Source organism: Papaver somniferum, chromosome 7 (assembly GCF_003573695.1).
Source record: "Papaver somniferum cultivar HN1 chromosome 7, ASM357369v1, whole genome shotgun sequence".
Lineage (NCBI taxonomy): Eukaryota > Viridiplantae > Streptophyta > Magnoliopsida > Ranunculales > Papaveraceae > Papaver > Papaver somniferum.
Genome location: NC_039364.1, coordinates 159,151,843 through 159,175,555, shown reverse-complemented (window position 1 = coordinate 159,175,555; position 23,713 = coordinate 159,151,843).

Here is a 23,713-nt window from a genome sequence, read left to right as displayed (position 1 = left end):
TCATAAATGTTGCGATAATATGACATGCCTAAATATTCTTGCAAAAATAAAGCCCCATGACATTGCCGTCCTGCGATTTCGCACTTTCATGCGAAAACCCATTGATCTCGTCTTATCCTTTTCTTTTGTATTATTGCCTCTTCAGGATTGTTGCACAAATATGACAAGCCTTAATATCCTTGAGAATAAAAAGCCTCATGACATTTGCGTCTTAAGACACTTACCAGCTCCCTAACGGAGGGTGTCGCCCTTATCTCCCCCTGGTTGCCCCTTCAAGGAGGCGTACTTCTACCATACAAGGTTAGCTCCTCCCATCCAGTCTTAACAACAACCAGTTGTTTTCGCAGCCTCTTATCCCTTTTACCTATAGGGCTTATGGTTACGAGACTGCACCCTAAGTGGGGTTTTCTTCAGGTCGAGTGCAGTATAAGCCAAGACTTGTCAAGAATGGCAAGGACGCTTCAAACGCCCCGGCACTCTTGACTCAACCGTGTACCTCGACGCCTTGATCAGATCTGACTCCTTGGGAGAGTCCTTATTACCTTAGTCGCCCAACCCAAGTCATATGCTCAAGTTGAGAATCCAAGGTGCCTCTCCCGGATGGGCTTTATTGACCCCAAATCTCCATGACTCAGGTTTCGGTAGAGGTGTAGCCTTTCCCTGAGCCATGTAACAGGTACCCCCTAATATGACATACTTTAGGTCTTACATTTTCCTCTTGCGAAATTTTATTCGCGAACTAGGGTGTATGCCATAAAGGTTCGCCCCTTTCTTTTATGTCATTGTTCTTTGCGAAAATTTCGCACATCATAATCTTGTTTTGATATGAATAATCTTGCAATTATTCTTTCGGAATTCACAACTTCTCAAAGCTTCTTACGGATAATACCTTTTTAAGTACAATCTGTTCCATGGTCTATCTAATCTATGACCAACATCTCTTCCTTCTGGATCCATTAATATATAAGCTCTTGTTCCAACTATTTCCTTAATGATGTAAGGTCCATCCCATTTTTTCTCTAATTTTCCACCATTTTCTCGCTGATATATTGGTGTTTCTCGCATAACTAAATCTCCTGATTGAAATTCGCGTATTTTGACACGTTTATTATATTCTCGAGCTAATCTTCGCTGATAATTCTCCATATGTTTTAAAGCTTTTTCTCTTCTTTCCTCTAATTCATCAAGTTTGTTTAAAATTAAGCCCGCACTAAGATTTTTCTCCCAAGCTTCTCTTTTTGTTGTCGGAATAACAACTTCTGTTGGTAACACCGCTTCAACTCCGTATGTTAAACAAAAAGGTGACATTCCAGTAGCTTCTCTTCTAGTTGTATTATAAGCCCATACTGCATTATGTACTTGTTCGCACGATGATCTGTGATGTCCTTCCAATTTCTTCTTTAATATATCTACAATTGTTTTATTTGTTGCTTCTACTTGCCCATTAGCTTGTGGATACAAAGGAGTGGACTTTCCACATTTTATCTTGAATGCATTAAGTAACATTTTTATATTCCTCCCCTCAAACTGTTTCCCATTATCTGATACCAACTTTGCAGGAATTCCAAATATGCAAATGATATTTTCGAATATGAATGTAAAGATTTCTTTGTCGCGAATATGTTGTACTTCCTTCACTTCTGCCCACTTTGTGAAATAATCTGTTGCGACTATTAAGTATCTTCTTTGTCCAGTTCCTGGTAAAAATGGCCCCACAATGTCTAAGCCCCATTTTCCAAAGGGCCACACACTTGTTGAAGATGACAATGGTGCTCATGGTGCATGTATTCTCTTTCCATGCCGCTGAAAATCTTCGCAACGTCTTGATATTTGTTTTGCATCTTCATGCATGTATGGCCAGTAATAACCTTGCATTTTTGCTCTATGTTCCAAAGATCTTCCTCCACTATGATTGCCAGCATCTCCACTATGTAACATTTTCAACACCTTTTCTCCTTCCTCTCGTGTCAAACATCTGAGTAATGGTCCACTAAAGGATTTTCAGTATAGCAACCCATCTCTTAATTCATAATTCGTTGCTCGGCTTTTTAACTTGTGTGTTTCCAATCTATTTCTTGGTGTTTCTCCTTTCGCCAAATATGCATGAAGTTCCACTCTCCATTCTGCGACATTGTTTATTTGTCCTTCTTTTTCATTATCTATTATCATCACATCCACATCTTCCTCTTCTTTATTTATTGATGGTGACGGAAGTGTTTGTATTTTTATGCATCTCGCAGTTGGATCTGTCATCATGCTTGAGATGAAAGCAAAAGCGTCTGCGAGTCTATTATCCTTTCTTGAAATGTGCCTCCATTTTATCTTTGGGATTTTCGCTGATAATTCTTCAACCAGCTTCTTGTATTTCTTCAAGGATGGTTCATTTGTAGTATACTCTCCTTTTATTTGGCGAATAACTAGCTGCGAATCACTAGTGATCCTGGCATTTTCTAGTTTCATTTCTATTGCGAATTTTAAGGCATTATCACAGCTTCATATTATGTTTTATTATTAGTGGATGCAAATTCCAATCTGAATGAAAAAGCCATCTTTATTCCTTCTGGCGAAATTAAAACAATTCCAACTCCATTTCCTTCTCCATTTGATGATCCATCTACCAATATTTCCCATCTATTTGGTTCTGTTAATAAATCTTTTGTATCTCCACGCTCTTCTTCTACATCCATCATTTCTTCTACTGCTTCATCTTCTTCTAAAGGAAATTCTGCCAAGAAATCCGCAACAACTTGTAATTTTGGTGAAGACAAAACTTCATATTTAATATCAAAGTGGCCTAATTGTGCATTCCATCTCTCCACCCTTCCTGATCTTTTAGAATTCTTCATCACTGATTCAATTGGTACTTTTGTTAATACCTTTATCTTGTGTGCTTGAAAGTATATGCGGAGTTTAAATGATGCATAAACTAATGCTAAGATTAACTTTTCAATCTTTGAGTAATTCTTCTCTGCGGGTATTAAAAGTTTTGCTAATGTAATAAATGGGTTTCTCCACTCCTGCGTCTACTCGCAATAACACAACACTTAATGCATGCGACGTTGTCGCAAGGTAAATCAATAATTCTTCTCTTGGTTCTGTCTTTTGTAAAATAGTTGTATTCATAAGATGATCTTTGATTCCTTGAAAAGACTTTTCATATTCATCACTCCATTAAAAATTTTCACCCTTCTTGAGTATATCGAAAAAATATTTGCATTTGTCTGATGATCGCGAAATGAATCTCCCCAGCGAAGCTAGAAGCCCATTCAACTTCTGTACATATTTTATTGTTGATGGTGTTGGCATGTCACGAACTGCTTGCACTTTTTCTGGTACCACAACTTTTATCGCATATATCCATGATCTTCCTAGCAACATATTATATGGTTATTCCATATCCACTACGCACAATGTTACATGTGTTTCGATTTCTCCAAGTGGAATTCGTACCACTATCTCTCCTTTAGGTTTTGTTGTGGATTTTCCGAAGCTGTGAACAAAATATGTTGAACTGGACATTTCTTCATCTTTAAATCCCATTCCCCGGAATGCGTGATAAAATATTATATCAACTGAACTTCCTGTATCGATTAAAGTTCTGTTCAACATCCATTCTCCTGTGGATTTTATTGTTGTCTCCTTCTCTTTTCGTGTAATAGGCACTTTGATGACCAATGGAGACGTGTGGTTCAAATTTTCCTTTGGTATTTCTTCCGCCATGAATGCAATTTTTTGCTTTTCCAAATCTTTCAAGGGTGATGTTTTTTCTACTGCCATAACTTTCCTTCCTTCAAAATTTCGTTTATGTATTCTTCCTTTGATGTTTTCATGGAATTCATTAATCATCGTTTTTGTTATCATATTACACTCCAATCTTTTGCCATTTTCGTTAATTCTATTCATCTTTCTTCTAACTGATTCACTGATTTATTTAATCACTTTCTTGACTTGAATATTCTCAATCAACAATCTTCAACTTTCTATCTTCAATCCCTGTGTCTAGCGCCATTGTGTAGTTGCAGGAAATTCTACACTACACCACTCATATGATTTCATGGATGATCAGCTCATTTTTAGGTTTTCACTCTTAATTTTATTGATTAATTTTTGAATGTTCTTACAAGAAAGATAAAGAAGTCAAGAATGATCTCTTCTATGAACTTTCTCTCTCCTATTTACTTGTTTCTTACTCAAAAAAGATCTCTCTCTCTATTTACAACTCGAATGACTATTTATAGGGAAATACATAGTGGATGACAACTAATCTGTCCTTTTTTTTCGGATATGGCTTGCGACATTCTCGCAACCTTACAAATGTTAATTTCGCAAGCTCTCTAATTTTCGCAGGACCATCACATCTTTCTCATGATCCTAGCTGACGTCATATGTTATATTCTTCCTGAAATTGCTCTGCGACGCTATTGTGCTGTGCTATTGATAATTTCGCTAAGACATTATTGTTGCGAGATTCTGATCCTACAGTGTAACAACTATATAACGTCCTCTAAGAATGTTTCAATGATTGGAATGAGAGTTTAGATTACATAATCAATGATGGACATAAGCATTGTTGTGGAAACACATTTATGTATAAGTGCTATTCCTTGAACCAAAGTTTTCGAACTTTGTTGATCAAGAGAAACCAGAAGAATGACTTGTTGCCAAGTCCACGAACTCAGTCCGTGAACTACCGAAGTTCTCAAACCCGAGAATTTCAGCTGGAGTCGACAAACTACTTGCGTGAGCTTAGTCCGCGAACTCAGTCTGCGAACCCAGTCCACGAACCGGCGAAGTTCTCATCCCGAGAATTTCTGCTGGAGTTTGTAAACTCCGTCCGGTGTCTTAAGTCCGCGAACCTAGTCTGCGAACTTGAGAAGGTTATATATCTGAAGATGATTTCTGAACTCAAACTTTAAAAAGACTAAGGAATGCAGTTTGCAAACCGTGGCTATAAAAGTTCATGAACTGATTCAAGCGAATCAAATCATCTTTGCTTCAATTGAGTCTTGCGTAGTTACATAAGATTTCCTTGCAATTGAACAACTCTCTAACTAGTTCATTTGAGTCATTTGAACTAGTTATGGTGAAGAAGAACATGGTTGATATGAAATTCTCATACGGCTAACCTTTTGGTTAACTATTGTTGAACCAACAATGTACACGTTTGGGTACGGTTAAGAAACCTAGAAGCGTGCAGTTCATTTGTGTATAACAAGATAAGTTTTCGATCTAACGGTTGAGAAATATTAGCTTGAATCTAAATCAGGTTTTCATCTAACGGTGAATATTGATTGCTTTGTTACCAAGGAAAAACCCTGATTTGAAAGACTATATAAAGGAGACATTTGGTATTGTGCAAAACTAATCCCCACACCTTACGCGTGATACTAGTTTGCGTACTAGAGTCGACTCTCCTTTAACCTTTGGGTTTCTTCTTCTAAAACCAGGTTAACGACTTAAAGACTTCATTGGGATTGTGAAGCCAGACCGATACTACTTTTATCGTAGTTGTGTGATCTAATCTTGCAAATTCTGTCGTACGAGTACAATCAGATTGATTGGCTTGAGATTTGATATCTCCGATAGAAAAGATATAAAAAGTAATCACAAACATCTTCGTCTCATTTTTTTTGATTCCACAACATCTTGTTTCGCTACCATACGATTAAGATTGTTGTGAGGTGATTGATTAATCTAGGCTGTTCTTCGGGAATATAAGACCGGATTATCAATTGGTTCCTGTTCGACTTGATTATTATCAAAAGACGGAACGAAAACTTTAGGGTTTTTCTGTGGGAGACATATTGATCCTTTGATCTGTGTGAGACAGATTTTTTTATTGTCAAAGCCTGCGATTTTTGGTCGTAGCAACTCTTAGTTGTGGGTGAGATCAGCTAAGGGAATCAAGTGCGCAGTATCCTGCTGGGATCAGAGGCGTAGGAAGTACAACTGTACCTTGGATCAGTAGGAGACTGATTGGGGTTCAACTACAGTTCAGTCCGAAGTTAGCTTGGAGTAGGCTAGTGTTTGTAGCGGCTTAATACAGTGTGTATTCAATATGGACTAGGTCCCGGGGTTTTTCTGCATTTGCGGTTTCCTCGTTAACAAAATTTCTGGTGTCTGTGTTATATCTATTTCCGCATTATATTTGTTTATATAATTGAAATAATACAAGTTGTGCGTTTGAATCAATCAATTGGAAATCCAACCTAACGGTTGTTGATTGACACTTGGATATTTGTCTTTGGTACCATCCAAGTTATTCCTTGTATTTGATTAGTACTCGTAGTTTCTGTTTGAGGAAATCAAATCAAGAGAGAGATATAAACTCGTTGATATACTTTTAATTGATTGAGTCTTGTTGATTCTCTTAAATGTATATTCGAGTTTGTCCATACATTTTGTTAAGCGAAATATTGGGTGTTGTTGTTAGACCCCCGCTTTTTCAATTGGTATCATAGCTGGCAAACACGTTCAAGACCTCAAAAGTCTGTGTTTGTAGCGATCTGACTATATGGACCATAAAGTCTCAATTGACGCCTCACCAGGTTTAAAAACTAAACGTAGGAAAAAGTCTGATAAACTGGTTACTCTTCAAAAAGGGTTGGATGAACAAATCCGGATCAACTCTGGTCTTATTGCTTAAGGATTTGATATCTTGTAAAAGTCCCTTGATGAATCTGAGTAACTCCAGTTGTTCTTCCTTAAAGAATAGTCGTAAATCAGATGGTAATCAACGACCAGTTATCATGAAAACTGATATGACTAGGAACCACTCAAACAAACTTGAAAGTCTTGGCACATGTTGGTGTTGTGATTCTTCCGATCACCGTCAACAAGTTTGTATGTCGTTTCAAAGGAGCCTAAATGTTGCAAGTGATCTTTGTAAGAAAGCTAAACAACTTTTTGATACTCAGAAAGGACATACAAAACTAGTAGGACACTCTAAACAGAGAAGTACTAATAGTATGGGTGCCTTTGCTTTAAGATCTACGTCTCCCTTTGAATGGTTTCTTGATAGTGGATGTAGTAGACATATGACAGGCGATCTTACATGGTTTGTTTCATCTATTGACTATGAAGGAGGTCCTGTAACGTTCGTAGATGGGAGTTGTTGCTACATCAGCAAGAAGGGAACGATCAAACTGCCCGGTGTTCCAGAAATCCATGATGTAGTATACGTAAAAGGTATGACTGCTAATCTTCTTTCTATTAGTCAAACCTGTGACAAAGTCCATCGAGTTTTCTTCAATGCAAACAGATGTGACATTGTAGATAAAATCGGGAAAGTAATTTTTCAAGGAACTCGTGGTAAAAACAAATGTTATCTTCTCGATACTCAGTTCAGTAATCAATTTGACTAAGGTGGAATCTGCACATCTTTGGCATGAGCGTTTTGGTCACATCAATTATCGTCTTCTAACTAAGATCATCAACAAAGAACTTGTTAGAGGCATTTCCAAAATTAATGCAAAGGTTGAAGGTGTATGTGGTGCCTGTCAACAGGGTAAACAAACGAAGGTCCACCAAAAATCATCTCGAGATATTATCACTAAAGCTCCACTGATTTAATTCATATGGATCTCTTCGGACCAATTCAACAACCCACTGTTGCTGGTAAGAAGTATGCTTTAGTTATGGTAGATGATTACACCAAATTAACTTGGGTTGCATTCCTATCTCATAAGAATGAAACTCTTAGTGAATTCAAGATTATTGTTAAAAGGATCCAGAACGAACAAGGTCGCAAGCTAAAAAAAATTATAAGCGATCGTGGAACTGAATTCAAAGACACCAAAGTATTTGAATTCTGTGACGAACTGAGAATCATTCAACAATACTCACCACCTATTACTCAAGCTAATGGAGTTGCTGAAAGAAAAAATAGGAATATTCAGGAAATGGCCAGGGTAATGCTCCATAACAAAAACTTACCATTAAGATTTTGGGGAGAAGCTGTTTTTACAGCATGTTACTTGATCAACCGTGTGTATTTACGGTCTAAAACCCTTAACACTCCATATGAGTTGTGGTACGGAAGGAAACCCAACCTACACTATCTCAGGGTGTTTGGAAGTAAGTGCTATATTCTGAAAGATTGAGAACAGAAAGGGAAATTCGACACCAAAAGTGATGAAGGTATCTTTCTTGGCTATGCTTCTGATAGTCGTGGTTTTCGAGTGTTTAATCTCAGAACACAAGTCATGATGAAATCTGCTAATGTTATCATCGACGACATTAGTAACTTTCGTCATGATAATCCTCCTGCTGAGTTGCCTCCAACCGAGACAATTGAGAAAGTCAAAGAAATTCCAGAATCAATTGAAGTTATCCCAACGGTTACTGATCCTGACATTTCTAGTGACGAGGAGAAGAGCACTGATCAAGCCATTCCTGACGAACAAGAACGTGTCCCTCCACGTCATCTCTGGGTTCAAATGAATCATGATCCCAACAGTATTATTGGAGGAAGATATTCTACAGCCAAAACAAGAGGAAAACTTCAAAATATGTGCAATTTTGGTTGTTATCTTTCACAAGTAGAACCAAGGAATATTGATGAATCTCTCAACGATCCCTTTTGGGTGAATGCGATGCATGAAGAGTTAAATAAATTTCAAGGACAAGATGTGTGGGAACTTGTACCTTGTCCCTCCAATATCAATATTGTTGGTACCAAATGGATATTCAAGAATAAGTCTGATGAATTTAGCACGATTGTCAGAAACAAAGCTAGACTTGTCGCTCAAGGATATTCACAGGTTGAAGGGATTGACTTTGATGAGACCTTTGCTCCTGTGGCACGTCTTGAGTCCATTCGTCTCTTGTTAGCTCATGCTTGTTTTCATAAGGTTAAGATGTTTCAAATGGATATAAAATCCGTGTTCCTAAACGGAATTTTAAAGGAGGAAGTCTATGTCGCTAAACCTAAGGGGTTTGAAAATCCTGAATTCCCAGATCATGTGTTAAAGCTCAAAAAGGCATTGTATGCGTTGAAACAAGAACCCAAAGCCTGGTTTGAAAAACTTACTACTTCTCTCATTAGAAAAGGTTTTTCAAAAGGCGGAGCTGATAAAACTTTGTTTACCAAATGGAGTGGGAAAGGTGTGGTTATTGCTCAAATCTATGTAGATGATATCATCTATGGATCAACTTCTGGAAATATTGCAAAGGACTTCCAAGTCTCTCTTGCTAAGGAGTTTGAAATGAGCAATGTTGGTGAATTAAAATTCTTCTTAGGATTATAAATTCAACAACATAAGGATGGAATTTACTTATCCCAAGAGAAGTATGCTCGAGACCTTGTGACAAGGTTCGGTCTGGATAAGTCTTCCCCAAAATTAACACCTATGCCCACTACTGGTAAACTACAAAGAGATGAGAAAGGAGAAAAAGTGGATCAAAAGTTGTATCGATCTATAATTGGTAGCCTTTTGTATCTTACATCTACTAGACCTGATATTTCCTTCAGTGTTGGTTGTTGTGCCAGGTTTCAGGCAAATCCAAAGGAATCTCATCTTGCAGCTGCAAAAAGGATCATTATATATATTAATCACACTGCCGGGTATGGTTTATCTTACACTTTTGATACTAACACTGATCTATCTGCTTATTCAGATGCTAATTAGGCAGGATGTGTAGAAGACAGAAAAGTACATCAGGGGGTTTCTACTATGTAGGACTGAATCTTGTAGCTTGGTATAGCATGAAGCAAAATTCTCAATCCCTGTCTACATGTGAGGCAGAATATATTGCTGCTGGATCATGCTATACTCAACTCCTATGGATGAAACAAATGCTAGCTGACTATAGAGTTGATACTAGAATAATGAAGATCTTTTGTGATAACTCTAGTGCGATTCGAATCACTGAGAATCCCGTTGAGAACTCAATAACAAAGCACATTGACCTAAGGTACCATTTTATTCGTGATCTCTATGAAAATGGTATCATAAGTATGGAATTTGTGCCTTCCGAACAACAATTGGCTGATATTCTTACAAAACCATTAGACACTGCTACGTTTCAACACTTGCGGCAGTCTATTGGTGTTGTTCTGGTTCATTAAAACGTTTCTATAACTCTTGCCCCTATACTTGTCTCTATCTTTTGGGCAATTGAGTTTGAAACTCTAGTAGGTTTACTCTAGTTCACTTTCTGTAGAGTTGTCTTTGTCTTGTTAGTGTCATTTTTGTTTCAAAATCCTTCGTTTCTTTTGAAATTAAGGTCTCTCTTGTTGTTCTTTCAAGAATGACATCAAATGGGGTAGAGTTCTTTTGAACTTGTGCTTAATTGTCATATCTTGAGGGGTATGCGGTTGTGGAATTTTAGAGGGGTTATCTTGTATCTTTAAACTCCTTGATGAATGCTATTAGCTTCGGCTATATGATTGCATCTAAATAAGATGATGTGTGTTCTTTCTTTTTAGTCATGAAATGTCTCTTACAGAAATTTCATTATGATACTGTTCTTGTACCTTTGCCAATTTTATTGACAAAAATGGGGAGAATTAATATGTAGTTCACACTACAAATACATATGGTCTTCGGGTCATTATGTAAGGGGGAGTGGTTTCCATGTGAGATGGAGTATTGACTAAGGGGTAGTGATACATATGACCATAGTATTATTGTTGAAGTTGTGGTACAATTGAACTTTGACGTTGTGTAATAATACTATGACACTATATAACAATGATCAAGACCGATGCTTTCTCATTGTTATAGCTACGGATCTTCAACAACGGTGATGCTAAACTTACAAACTTTGGGATCATTGGAGTACTTGGAAGTGACGAAGATTTCGAGGAATGTTGAAGATTAGACATGTGGAATAGGAGCTACTTAAGTTTCTTTATCTTTTTTGTATTCCATATGTATTGATATTTTTGTCACTAAAATTGACAAAGGGGGAGATTGTTAGAGCATTGCTCGGTCGAACTCGCATGCGTTGCTATCTCAAGCTTGTTTGTCAATGTTAGTGATCAAAACTATAAGTCTTGATTTCTAATCTATTATAGCTAAGTCTCGGACTAGGATAAAAAGTGTAGTTGAGCTCAAGGACTTCATGGAGATTCATCATACAAGTACAAGAACTACTCAAGGAACCGGTGGAACTTCTCGACAAAAAGGTATGTGAAGACTTGAACTTATCTGTCACTCAAAATTCTATCTACTCTATCTCCTACTTCTTGAGACAAAAATTCATATGCTATATATATAGACTTAGATTATACACATTTGGCATTTCGAGCCGAGTATACCTCGCCTATCTATATCTCTAAATATGTGTTGCTTCGACCAAGTTTATCTTTACCTAGTGACGAAAGCCATGATATATTTCGATCACTTTGAAAATTGTTTTCACGAGATATGGTGTAACAACTATATAACATCCTCTAAGAATGTTTCAATGATTGGAATGAGAGTTTAGATTACATAACCAATGATGGACATAAGTATTGTTGTGGAAACACATTTATGTATAAGTCCTATTCCTTGAACCAAAGTTTTCGAACTTTGTTGATCAAGAGAAACCGGAAGAATGGCTTGTTGCCAAGTCCGCGAACTCAGTCTAGGAACTGCCGAAGTTCTCAAACACGAGAATTTCTGTTGGAGTTGACAAACTACTTGCGTGAGCTTAATCCGCGAACTCAGTCCGTGAACCCAGTCTACGAACCGGCGAAATTCTCATCTCGAAAATTTCAGCTGGAGTTTGTAAACTCTGTCCGGTGTCTTAAGTCCGCTAACCTAGTCTTCGAACTTGAGAAGGTTATATATCTGAAGATTATTTCTGAACTTAAACCTTAAAAAGACTATGGAATGCAGTTTGCAAACCGTGGCTATAAAATTTCATGAGCCGATTCAAGTGAATCAAATCGTCTTTGCTTCAATTGTGTCTTGTGTAGTTACATAAGATTTCCTTACAATTGAACAACTCTCTAACTAGTTCATTTGAGTCATTTGAACTAGTTATATTGAAGAAGAACATGGTTGATATGAAATTCTCATATGGCTAACCTTTTGGTCAACTATTGTTGAACCAACAATGTACACGTTTGGGTACGGTTAACAAACCTAGAAGCGTGCAATTCATTTGTTTATAACAAGCTAAGTTTTCGAGCTAACGGTTGGGAAATATTAGCTTGAATTTAAATCAGGTTTTCATCTGACGGTGAATATTGATTGCTTTGTTACCAAGGAAAAACCCTGATTTGAAAGACTATATAAAGGAGACATCTAGTATTGTGCAAAACTAATCCCCACAACTTACGTGTGATACTAGTTTGCGTACTAGAGTCGATTCTTCTTTAACCGTTGGTTTTCTTCTTCTAAAACCAGGTTAACGACTTAATGACTTCATTGGGATTGTGAAGCCAGACCGATACTACTTTTATCGTAGTTGTGTGATCTGATCTTGCATCTTCTATCGTACGATTACAATCAGATTGATTGGCTTGAGATTTGATATCTCCAATAAGAAATATATAAAAAGTAATCACAAACATCTTCGTCTCATTTTTTGTGATTCCACAACATCTTGTTTCGCTACCATACGATTAAGATTGTTGTGAGGTGATTGATTAATCTAGGCTGTTCTTCGGGAATATAAGACCGGATTATCAATTGGTTCCTGTTCACCTTGATTATTATCAAAATACTGAACAAAAACTTTAGGGCTTTCTTTGGGAGACAGATTGATCCTTTGATAGACTTGTCTGTGTGAGACAGATTTGTTTATTGCCAAAGCCTGCGATTTTTGGTCTTAGCAACTATTAGTTGTGGGTGAGATCAACTAAGGGAATCAAGTGCGCAATATTCTGCTGGGATCATAGGCGTAGGAAGTACAACTGTACCTTGGATCAGTGGGAGACTGATTGGGGTTCAACTATAGTCCAGTCCGAAGTTAGCTTGGAGTAGGCTAGTGCCTGTAGCGGCTTAATACAGTGTGTATTCAATCTGGACTAGGTCCCGGGGTTTTTCTGCATTTGCGGTTTCCTCGTTAACAAAATTTCTGGTGTCTGTGTTATTTCTATTTCCGCATTATATTTGTTTATATAATTGAAATAATACAGGTTGTGTGTTTGAATCAATCAATTGAAAATCCGACCTAACGGTTGTTGATTGATATTGATTGACACTTGGATATTGGTCTTTGGGACCATCCAAGTTATTCCTTGTATTTGATTAGTACTCGCAGTTTCTGTTTGAGAAAATCAAATCAAGAGAGAGATATAAACTCGTTGATATACTTTTAATTGATTGCGTCTTGTTGGTTCTCTTAAAAGTATATTCGAGTTTGTCCATACAAATTGCTAAGCGAAATATTGGGTGGTGTTGTTAGACCCCCACCTTTTCAACTATTATTAGCATCAGCCTACGGAAATTTGACAGTTGATTCTCCTTGACATTTGTATATTTAATTAAAGAATTATTTTATTCTCCTCCCAAATTATCGGCTTCCACAATCGTCTCCACTCTGAAGCTTCTGGGTGCACCAGTGCCGTAGTTCGTTTGCTTCATCCATTCTTAAGAATCTGTTCCAACCAAGCCTATTTTTGATTAAGACGACAATTTCCCCCCAACCAATACTCTTTAACACTTTGACAACTCCCTTCATTTCCATTTATGGAGATAAATTTGGGTAATAGGCATCTGATCTCAAGCTTCCTATTGAACTCATTGACCCCATTGTAATTTGAGGAACAAATGATTCAAAAATTGTGATAAAGAGTACAAACACTGATAACTTTCTCCACAAGGAAATCATAGACTGAGTCACTGAAGGACTTCCCTTCTGCATGACTTATGAATCTTGATACCCTTAGGTACAAACCTTCATTTTTTTTTGTATTTGAGCTAAAATAAACATCTTATCCAACTCTCTTCTTTCATTTATCTTTCTCTGTATCTTCATCCAGAATATTGTCAATTGTTTTCTTCAGCCAGGTGATCATCTATGGCTGAAAGGCTAACCAAACACGATATCCTCTCCCTCATATTTCAGTGACCTTCATTGTTTTGACGTTTCCAAAATACCCCACCTCTATTGAAAATGACTTCTGCTCCAACTTAAAGGATGATGTCCTCATTGATGTAGATATGTCTTCAGATTTTTTGGGTTTTTAGAGTAATACTTGTATGTCTTAACATTTCTAGACTTTTTACTTAACGAAGTTGACTCTAGTAATCTAATCAAGCGACTTATGAGTTTTGATACTAAAATATGATAACCAACGTCGACATACCAACGGATGGAGGGCTCAATCGAGCAGTGCTCTAACAATCTCCCCCTTTGTCAATTTTAGTGACAAAACTCTATTAATATATGGAGAATACATGAATTAAAAGATAAAGGTATTATATTACACAACATTCTCTTACCTCATTCTTCATATGCTTGATTCCAAGTTTCAATAACACGATAATCTGCACATATTCAAATATAAATGCTGCTATTGACGTATTAGAATAACAAAAGCTTTACTCCCATAAAGGAAAGCTAGGAAGATATTTAATCTGAACCTATTTGTTATTCCTCTTTTGTAGTATGAAATACTACACATAATGATGGTATGTTTCTCCCCCTTAGTTTATGATTTACTTTTTTGTTAGGTATATATTATTCAGAACATATATCCTTTCTAGTGATTTTAGATCACCCGTATACTCCATATCTTTCTCCCCTTTTGTCACAAAAATGACAAAGATATGAAAAAATACAAGAGAAAACCGAGAGGATCTTACAAGTTCATAAGAACTCATACAACCTATAAGAGTTAAGAACAAAGGTTTAACATACCATTTTACACAAGTTATACTAAAACCGAAATTACCTAAGTAAGCTTTCTTAACACCTTATCAAGGAAATAATTGCCCGAAACAATTTTCCCTTTGATTTGATAAGTCAAGCTAAGATCAAAATTAACTTAGTTACTTATCAGGATTCAATTATTCATAAATAATTATACCTCATTTAGACAAGACAAAACTATGTTAGATAACTAGTTTTCTTATCAAGGAACTCGATTAGACTTGAATAATCGAACCTCGTTTTGATAAGCCTAAAGAAAGATCAGAATTAACTTAGTTTTTCTTATCAATAATCAATTGGACTAAAGCAATTGAACCTTCTATTTAGTTAAACAAAAACAAAAATCAAACTTGACTCAGTTTTTCTTAGCCAGAACCAATTGAAACATAACAATTATACCGTATTTCGTTAAGCAAAAGCAAGATTAGGCATTTAAATCAGCTTCTCTTAACAAGAAAGCGATTAACATGCACAAATAAATCGTTACCTTACTCTTCGATATGAAAAACTAAGATCCGAATCGATCAAATTTTCATATCAGGAAAGATTATCAAAATAATTCTTCCCTTGGTTTTCCACAACCACTCTCGCCACAAAGGTAGATATTTAAGCATCAGTTCAAAATGGAACTCTCCCCCTGTGAGTTGTTATTCCATGCAAGACAAAAGAATAACAAACAAGACAACTTTTACCAGAGAAAGGTCGACAAAATCTTAGTTATTACGTGCCAATGTAAAAACCTAAAGCTGAAACTCATATGTATACTAAGTACACAATTTATGAAGTATAAATTAGTAATAGTATAATTGTGACTTCACATACGAGTTTAATCAATATCGACTTATGATCATTTGATAAAGCATCGCACAAGGTTAGATCTGAAACCTGCTTATATCAAAGAGTCACATAAATCATAAGAGATAAACGTCTTATGAGATCAGAAATATTAAGGTTTGTGAAATCCAAACAAATATCTCATAAACCGAAAGCAAAGAAAAAGAGATAATCATTCATATCAAGAAATGCAATCGTAACTGTTTGTACCGTGTATATTATACACGGAGAGCCCATTATCAAGCCCAAGAAGGAAGATTCCAGAAGTTTCCGGAAATCTTGTTGCCCAAGTTGCTTGCACATCAAGTTTAAATCAGAATTAGGGTTACATAAACACTATAAATACATGTATCCTACACCCTAAAGGAATATGGGATTTTAGGTTAGCTAACCCGGAGAAAAATATTGTACCCGTGTTTATGGGTGAAAACTATTTCTGCCGGTTTTGGTAATTTGGGGTGTGTGGATGAGAAATGAATTTAAACCCTAAACAAATGCACTGCACGAGAGTGCTTTTGATTTGAGAAATCAATCTGTACAATTCTGGCCTAAACCAAGAAATGGTCGTTCCAGACTTGCTTCGGTCACAAAGTGAAGGAGATGGGGTTGATCTTAGGGAGGTAAGCGAAGAAGGTGTTGAGATTGTGAAGGTGTTGGTTGTGTATGACTTGTATCAGAAAGCTGAACTGGCTTGCAGAATGTAAGCTATCAGTTCTGGTGTTGGGATATGTTGTATCAACACTTGACTTCTGTCTTGTCTCTTTTCTTTTGAAATAGGGAGGAGAACCTATTTATACAAGTCATTGAGCCTAACCCACGTCTCTCATCGGAAGTGGAGGAAGTGGAGTGATGGAGTAGTGGAGTTGTGTGTTAGTGTCGCACGACCAGTCTTGCCCACTTCTACCATCATTACTAACCGTCCATGTCTTCCTGACACGTTCTTGTGATGGCGTGTTGCACGATGCACGCTGTAAACCGCCAGACCAATACCCCAGTATGTATCCCACAGTTTGTGACATGCTTGATGTCTCGAATGTGTGGATGTGGGACCCACAGAAAGTAGCATGTGATGCTAGATTAAATAACTAAGTTATTTAGGAAATCGATATTTATGAAATATCGTGTGTATTTTATGCAGGTAATGCATCGAATATATTCAGCATGTATGAAGCATCGTTGTTTTAAGGCTTAACGGAGTAAGTCACGAATTTAAGCGTCTTAAAATAGCATCACGTCCAGCCATCTTCGAGTGATCGTTTGGAGGATATACATGAAATCCCTCATTTGTCCGATCACCCCATGTGGAAGAGTGGTGGATGGTGATCGTGGTGATGCCTCACTGGTTGCCTAAATCCTGTCTTAGGCTTTCCGTCCAAGCTGTCGAAGTTGGACAGACGATATGACTTGCGACCCACATCTGTGACCGTCAGATTAGGGTTTAGGAGGTGCGCAAGTACCTTCTTTAAGATTGGTCTAATCCATGCATGGGAGATATTTTTGGCAAGACCGACGGGGCATGCGTGTAGACGGCTTGCCGGTGTACACGTCCGTACCTCACTGTCCCATGGAGATGTGATCTAAGCCACTCGATTTGTCCGGCAAAGTTGAGTTGTCGAGATCGGTTTGCAATTGGAACCGCGCGACCATGCCTAGTTTGGGCACACGAATCGAGGCATCTAGCCATGGTCGGCCTTGGCCGATTGGTCATGCATGTATACGGGCCCACGACGATTGTGTTGACATGCTTGGGACCCTTTGAGTCTACATCTACACCCTCCATCTATGCCTGCAAAGATGGATGGTCGTGACTGATTTGCGACACATGTGATATGCCGCAACCCCTAATTAGGGTTTCATGTCCACGCTACTTTGGCTGGACAAATTGGCAAGCTACACTCCTCTTTTGGGGAGTCCGACCATGTGGGGCCCATATTGGGCCGGTGGTGAACATGCCAATACCTTCCTGACGGCTATGGGTCTGACCTAAGCCATCCAAACATGCTAGTGAGGTTGGATGGTCGTGATGAATTTAATACCTTTAGTGGAATTTCCTACGACCCTTAAAGCATCATGTCTGCCGAACTTTGGGAGAGCGTTTGCTTCTCCCTGGCTAGTTCGTGAGGTGGTCGATTATGCAGGCTTGAAGGGGGACCCACCGGTGTGCAGGACAAAGCTTGTCCAACCGGCCATGGGACGATCTATGCCGTCCAACTATGCCGGTGAAGTTGGACGGTCGCGATCTGTTTGAGACCGACATTGGCAGTCTTGTGCGTACATTTTTTCCAAGCTGCTCCATACCATCCCAACCATCCTACTCTAGGCTGGTGTTCGGTGGTTGTTTGGGAGGCGTGGTATGTATTCGACCGACCAGGGCATAAACGGGCCCGATGGTGGTCATTAAGATGGTAGCATGCTCCTGTTGAGGATCGTCTAGGCTGGTTAAATCATGTGGCCAACTTGCGTGGTCGTGATTGTTTCTGAGACTGTCAGTCCAGATTCAAATATGCTCAATCGGGCTAGTATAACACACCGAGAGAAGTATGCTCAATCGGGCAAATATAACACACCGAGAGATGTGGCCTGTACGGGTATTTCGTGCATGCCTCACTATTAACACTTGGAGATTCGTGTTACTCTGCTGAGAGCAACACTCAGTCGTCATGCCGCACTAATAATGAGAGTTCTGCGGGAACAACACAGGAAATACAATTTTAGTCATGCATTAATTAATAATGCTGTAAATTCACAAGATATATGGGATTGTTGCTACATGCTCCAACCTGGATGAATTTTGTGTATTTAGTTCACAAAATACTAGGATTGTTGTCACATGCTCCATTCTAGGTGAATTAGTAAAGTGAAGAAGTATTTATTACTTATCAGTGGCTTTATCCTTTGCAGGATGTCAGCGCATAAATTTGGTTTTACAATTTTAGCCCTGAACTAAAATCCACCATCAACATTAAGTCCCCTGCCTAGCACATAATGGTTGCATCATTGTGGGGTAGGCATGAGATGGTGACATATACAGATAAAACTTATGAGACAAAGTTAGATGTTACCAGGAGAGACGGGCCGTCCTTTCCGTGGAGCATGTTACGTTAAGAGGCGTCCAGGCGAGCGTTCCCCTAGCATGATGTCGGTCTTTCCTGCTTCGATCGACCTTGTTATGCCTGCTTCGATCGACCTTGTTATGCATGCTTCGGTCGAGATCCCGCTTCGTGATTGCTCTGCTCGAACATGGGGCTGATGTGCCTGCTCGACGGGCTGCTGCACCTGCTTCACTCGATCATGGGACTCATCATGTGCCTGCTTGATCGAACGTGGGCTTGTTATGCCTGCTTCGGTTAAACGTGGGTCCACTGCGTGCCTACTTTGGTCGTACGTGGGACCCGATGTAAGCATGCTTGCTTCGAACATGGGCAGATGTGCATGCTTCGATCAAACACGGGTCCACCGTGTACATATTTCAAACGTTAACCCTATCTTGTGCCTGCTTTGCCCGTACGGTTGATGTGCTTGCTCGAGTGTCATCCTTGCTACTTCGACTAAACACCGACCCAGCTAGATTGACCAAACACCGGCCTTGCTGCCTGCTCGAACGTGGGACCCACCGCGTGCTTGCTTTGCTCAAAAATGAACCATGTCTGCTCAAATGTGAATGTGGGTCTTGCAGAGAACGTTGAAGCAACTTATGGATCGAGCAGGTCCTGGAGAGCGTTGAAGCAGCTTCTGGAGCGAGCAAGTCCTGAAGAGCGTTGAAGAAGCTTCTGGAGCGAGCAAGTCCTGGAGAGCGTTGAAGCAGCTTCTGAAGCGAATGTGGAGGTGGCTCCTGGAGAGAGCATTGAAGAAGGATTCTGAAGCGAACGTGGGTCCCGAAGAGAGCGTTGAGGCGGATCTTGAATAGACCATTGAAGCATCTTCTGCTGGAGGGAGCGTTGAAGTGGCTTCCTCTTCAGTTTGATTTACCCTTGCGAATTCCATGCTTCTTGATTGACCATCTCTCTCGTGTTGAAGAAGTTATATACTGACGGTGAAGGAACTTCATGCTGAGCCTCAGTCCCCAAGCGTGGTTTACATGGTTCTATCGATGTTCGTAGTAGTTGTTGCCATGGCGAAGCTCGGGCGCTGGTATCAACAAACGAACAACGGTTCTTAGATGCAGTTGTGATCAGAAGAGACTGACAGGAAGAGGCGTGACAGCTAAGGGCACGAACTTGGCGATGTCTCGTTATTAGAGCGAGAAGCATGATGAAACCGATAACTTCTTGATGTTGCCTCTGGAATGAAAAAGAGGGAGACAGTCCCCTGCCCACGAGTATCCACTGAGCCTTCGACTTGATACATGTTGTCACGTTGGTTTCATGAGGCCGTCTTTACTACGTTGCGTTTCATAGACATCCAGGAATATCACTGATCTTTGAAAATACGTCTGTTCTCTTGAGTGTATACTTGTATTTGAACATCTTGGAATCATAATGATAGCGTGCTTACATCCATGTTTGAGATGGACAACGTGCTAAGAAGTTCCCAGTCACACTCCTTTGGTAACGCAACTACTTCTTCTACGGGAGACGAAATTCTGAAAGCGTCTCTTAATGTTTCTGCCGTCATCTTAGACGTTGTTTCATAATTGTGGCAGTCGTGTATGCGGTACTGGAGTTGGATTTGGCGCGCATGATGTTGTATCTCGGTGGTTTTCCTCTTACTGCTTCAGCGAAACTGGTAGCAGGGAAGATGCTGTTACAGATGAGCGTTCAACAGCTCCATAGGATGACCAAAAGCGTAGATTCTCCAACATAGCACGATAGACATGCACCATCGTCTGATAGAGTGACTCGCCTAGATCTTCCTCGACATGACGCGTGGGCATCGTTATCTTCTTGAGGCTGCTCCCTTGAGGTATCGGCTCCAGTGGAAGATTTCCGTCATAGAGCGTTGATACGTTGCACCGGCATTCTTTAAACCAAATGGAAGTACAGTATAATAAAATTTCCGAGAGGAGTTCGAAAATCTATCTTACTTGCGTCATGCTCGTACATCCTTATCTGGTTGTAGCCGTTACATCCATCCATGGAAGAGAACATGTCGTGTTCGCTGGTTGCATCTACTAACATGTCGATGTTAGGTAGAGGAGAATCGTTTTTGGGGCAGCATCTGTTCAAGTCCATGCAGCACCTTATCTGCCCATTTTCCTCTTGTCTGAACTGCGACTCCAAGCGAATATGTCCTGGTACTCTTTGATAAGTTCCACGATCTTCATGCGTTCATCCGTACACAAGGTTGAGCTGATGGAGATAGGCCTAGAAGATTCCTCAATGATTTCAATCTCATCAGTTCTGGAGTTGGTTCCATATTGTAGCTGTTGTGGAGCATCTAGCACTTCTTCTTGTGGTTTTTGTAGCATTCCATTGGGTGGAGAGACTGGGTAACAGTCTCCCCTGCTAATTGATAATAGCAGCGTCGGGATACCGTTTTCCCTTTCTGGTCACGACTCGCCACAAAAGTTCGTTCCCTCTTGGAGTAAACATGGGTTTCGGTTTCGCCGGATGAAGAAGAATGTTTCGTCAGCAAAGATGCGTCGTGGGGCTTAGCCCTCAATGATGCGAGTCGGTCCTCCTCCTGGATTGACGCCCATGTGGGGAGTGGGATGCAATGGACTTTGTCTGATTCTTCCTGCAGAGCTTCCCTCAGTTCGAACAGTTCCACTCCGAATATTGGTGCATATGGAGACAATGATGCAGGAATACGAACGACTTCTTCATTCAGCATAGTCTTCAAGCACTGGTGATATCTTGAAGGGACGATCCCATTGTCATGAAGCCATGGTCTCCCTAGTATCATATGGTAGTCCGGATCCTTCTCTATGACTTCGAATTTCACCTTTGACTGAACGGGTCCTACTGATAAATTCGGATTGACATACCCGTATGTGCTAGTATGGTTTGCTTCAAAGTATGTCATTGTGGTAGGTTGCCGTACGATCTTGCATGGGCGGATCTTGGTTGTCCTGAGAGTCTTGAGGGTAATCACATTCGAAGACGCTCCTGTGTCGATGAGGGCTCTCTTAAACTCTGAATCCTTGATGCGTGCAGTAACATGTAGGGCCCGGTTGTGACCTTCTTCCGCCATCATGTCGTCCTCTGCAACATTATTCACAGATGTTTCTGGTATGTTTGAGACTTCTGGACGTGGAGGAGTTAGGTGCACGTCCAGGGCTATCTGGTTGATTGCAGCAAACGTCTCCGCCCGCTGATTCTTCGAGAGGTGTAAAAGTTCACACAAAATTTATACTAGAGAAGCCGCTTCCTGATCCACCGGCCTCTGGTTCATAGTGAAACTATTGACTTGAGGGGGATCATTGCAAGGATCAATCCCCAGTGTAGAAATATCTGTGACAGGAGAACTGCTCGTATCTGATGTCATCTCGATAAGGAGATCGAGTGTGTCGTTTATCGCTTCTTTGATCAGGTCCACATTTCTTGCCAGAACTTCTTGCCTCCGTGCTAGCTCAGCCAGAGTTTGGATTTCTCCATCGGTTGAAGCGACAGAGATAATGGGGGTATTGAAATATGAAAATTCGTTATAAACAAAAATTTTCAAAGGAGGGTGAGAGACATTACCATTTGAAGGATTCTGGTTGAGATCCGTCGCGGTAGAATCATCCATGAGGCCAACCATCTTTTGAAAAGCTTGAGATCACATCCGAGAGATTAATCTCCCACTGTGGTCGCCAATTGTTTATGGGTGAAAACTATTTCTGCCGGTTTTGGTAATTTGGGGTGTGTGGATGAGAAATGAATTTAAACCCTAATCAAATGCACTGCACGGGAGTGCTTTTGATTCGAGAAATCAATCTGTACAATTCTGGACTAAACCAAGAAATGGATGTTCCAGACTTGCTTCGGTCCCAAAGTGAAGGAGATTGGGTTGATCTTAGGGAGGGAAGCGAAGAAGGTGTTGAGATTGTGAAGGTGTTGGCTGTGTATGACTTGTATCAGAAAGATGAACTGCCTTGCAGAATGTAAGCTATCAGTTCTGGTGTTGGGATACGTTGTATCAACACTTGACTTATGTCTTGTCTCTTTTCATTTGAAATAGGGAGGAGAACCTATTTATAAAAGTCATTGAGCCTAAGCCACGTCTCTCATGGGAAGTGGAGTGATGGAGTAGTGGAGTTGTTTGTTAGTGTCACACAACCAGTCTTGCCCACTTCTCCCATCATCACTAACCGTCCATGTCTTCCTGACACATTCTTGTGATGGCGCGTTGCACGCTGCACGCTGTAAACCGCCAGACCAATACCCCATTATGTATCCCCCAGTTTGTAACATGCTTGATGTCTCGAATGTGGGGATGTGGGACCCACAGAAAGTAGCATGTGATGCTAGATTAAATAACTGAGTTATTTAGGAAGTCGATATTTATGAAATATCGTGTGTATTCTATGCAGGTAATGAATCGAATATATTCAGCATGTATGAAGCATCGCTGTTTTAAGGCTTAACGGAGTAAGTCAGGAATTTAAGCATCTTAAAATAGCATCACGTCCAGCCATCTTCGAGTGATCGTTTGGAGGCTATACAGGCAAGCCCTGATTTGGCCGATCACCCCATGTGGAAGAGTGGTGGATGGTGATCGTGGTGATGCCTCACTGGTTGCCTAACTCCTGTCTTAGGCTGTCCATCCAAGCTGGCGAAGTTGGACGGACGAGGTGACTTGCGACCCACATCTGCGACCATCAGATTAGGGTTTAGGAGGTGTGAAAATACCTTCTTTCAGCTTGGTCGAATCCATGCATGGAAGATATTTTTGACAAGACCGACGGGGCATGCTTGTAGACGGCTTGCCGGTGTACACGTCTGTACCTCACTGTCCCATGGAGATGTGATCTAAGCCACTCTATTTGTCCGGAAAAGTTGAGTGGTCGAGATCGGTTTGCAATTGGAACCGCGCGACCATGCCTAGTTTGGGCGCACGAATCGAGGCATCTAGCCATGGTCGGCCTTGGCCGATTGGTCACGCATATAGACGGGCCCACGGCGATTGTGTTGATATGCTTGGG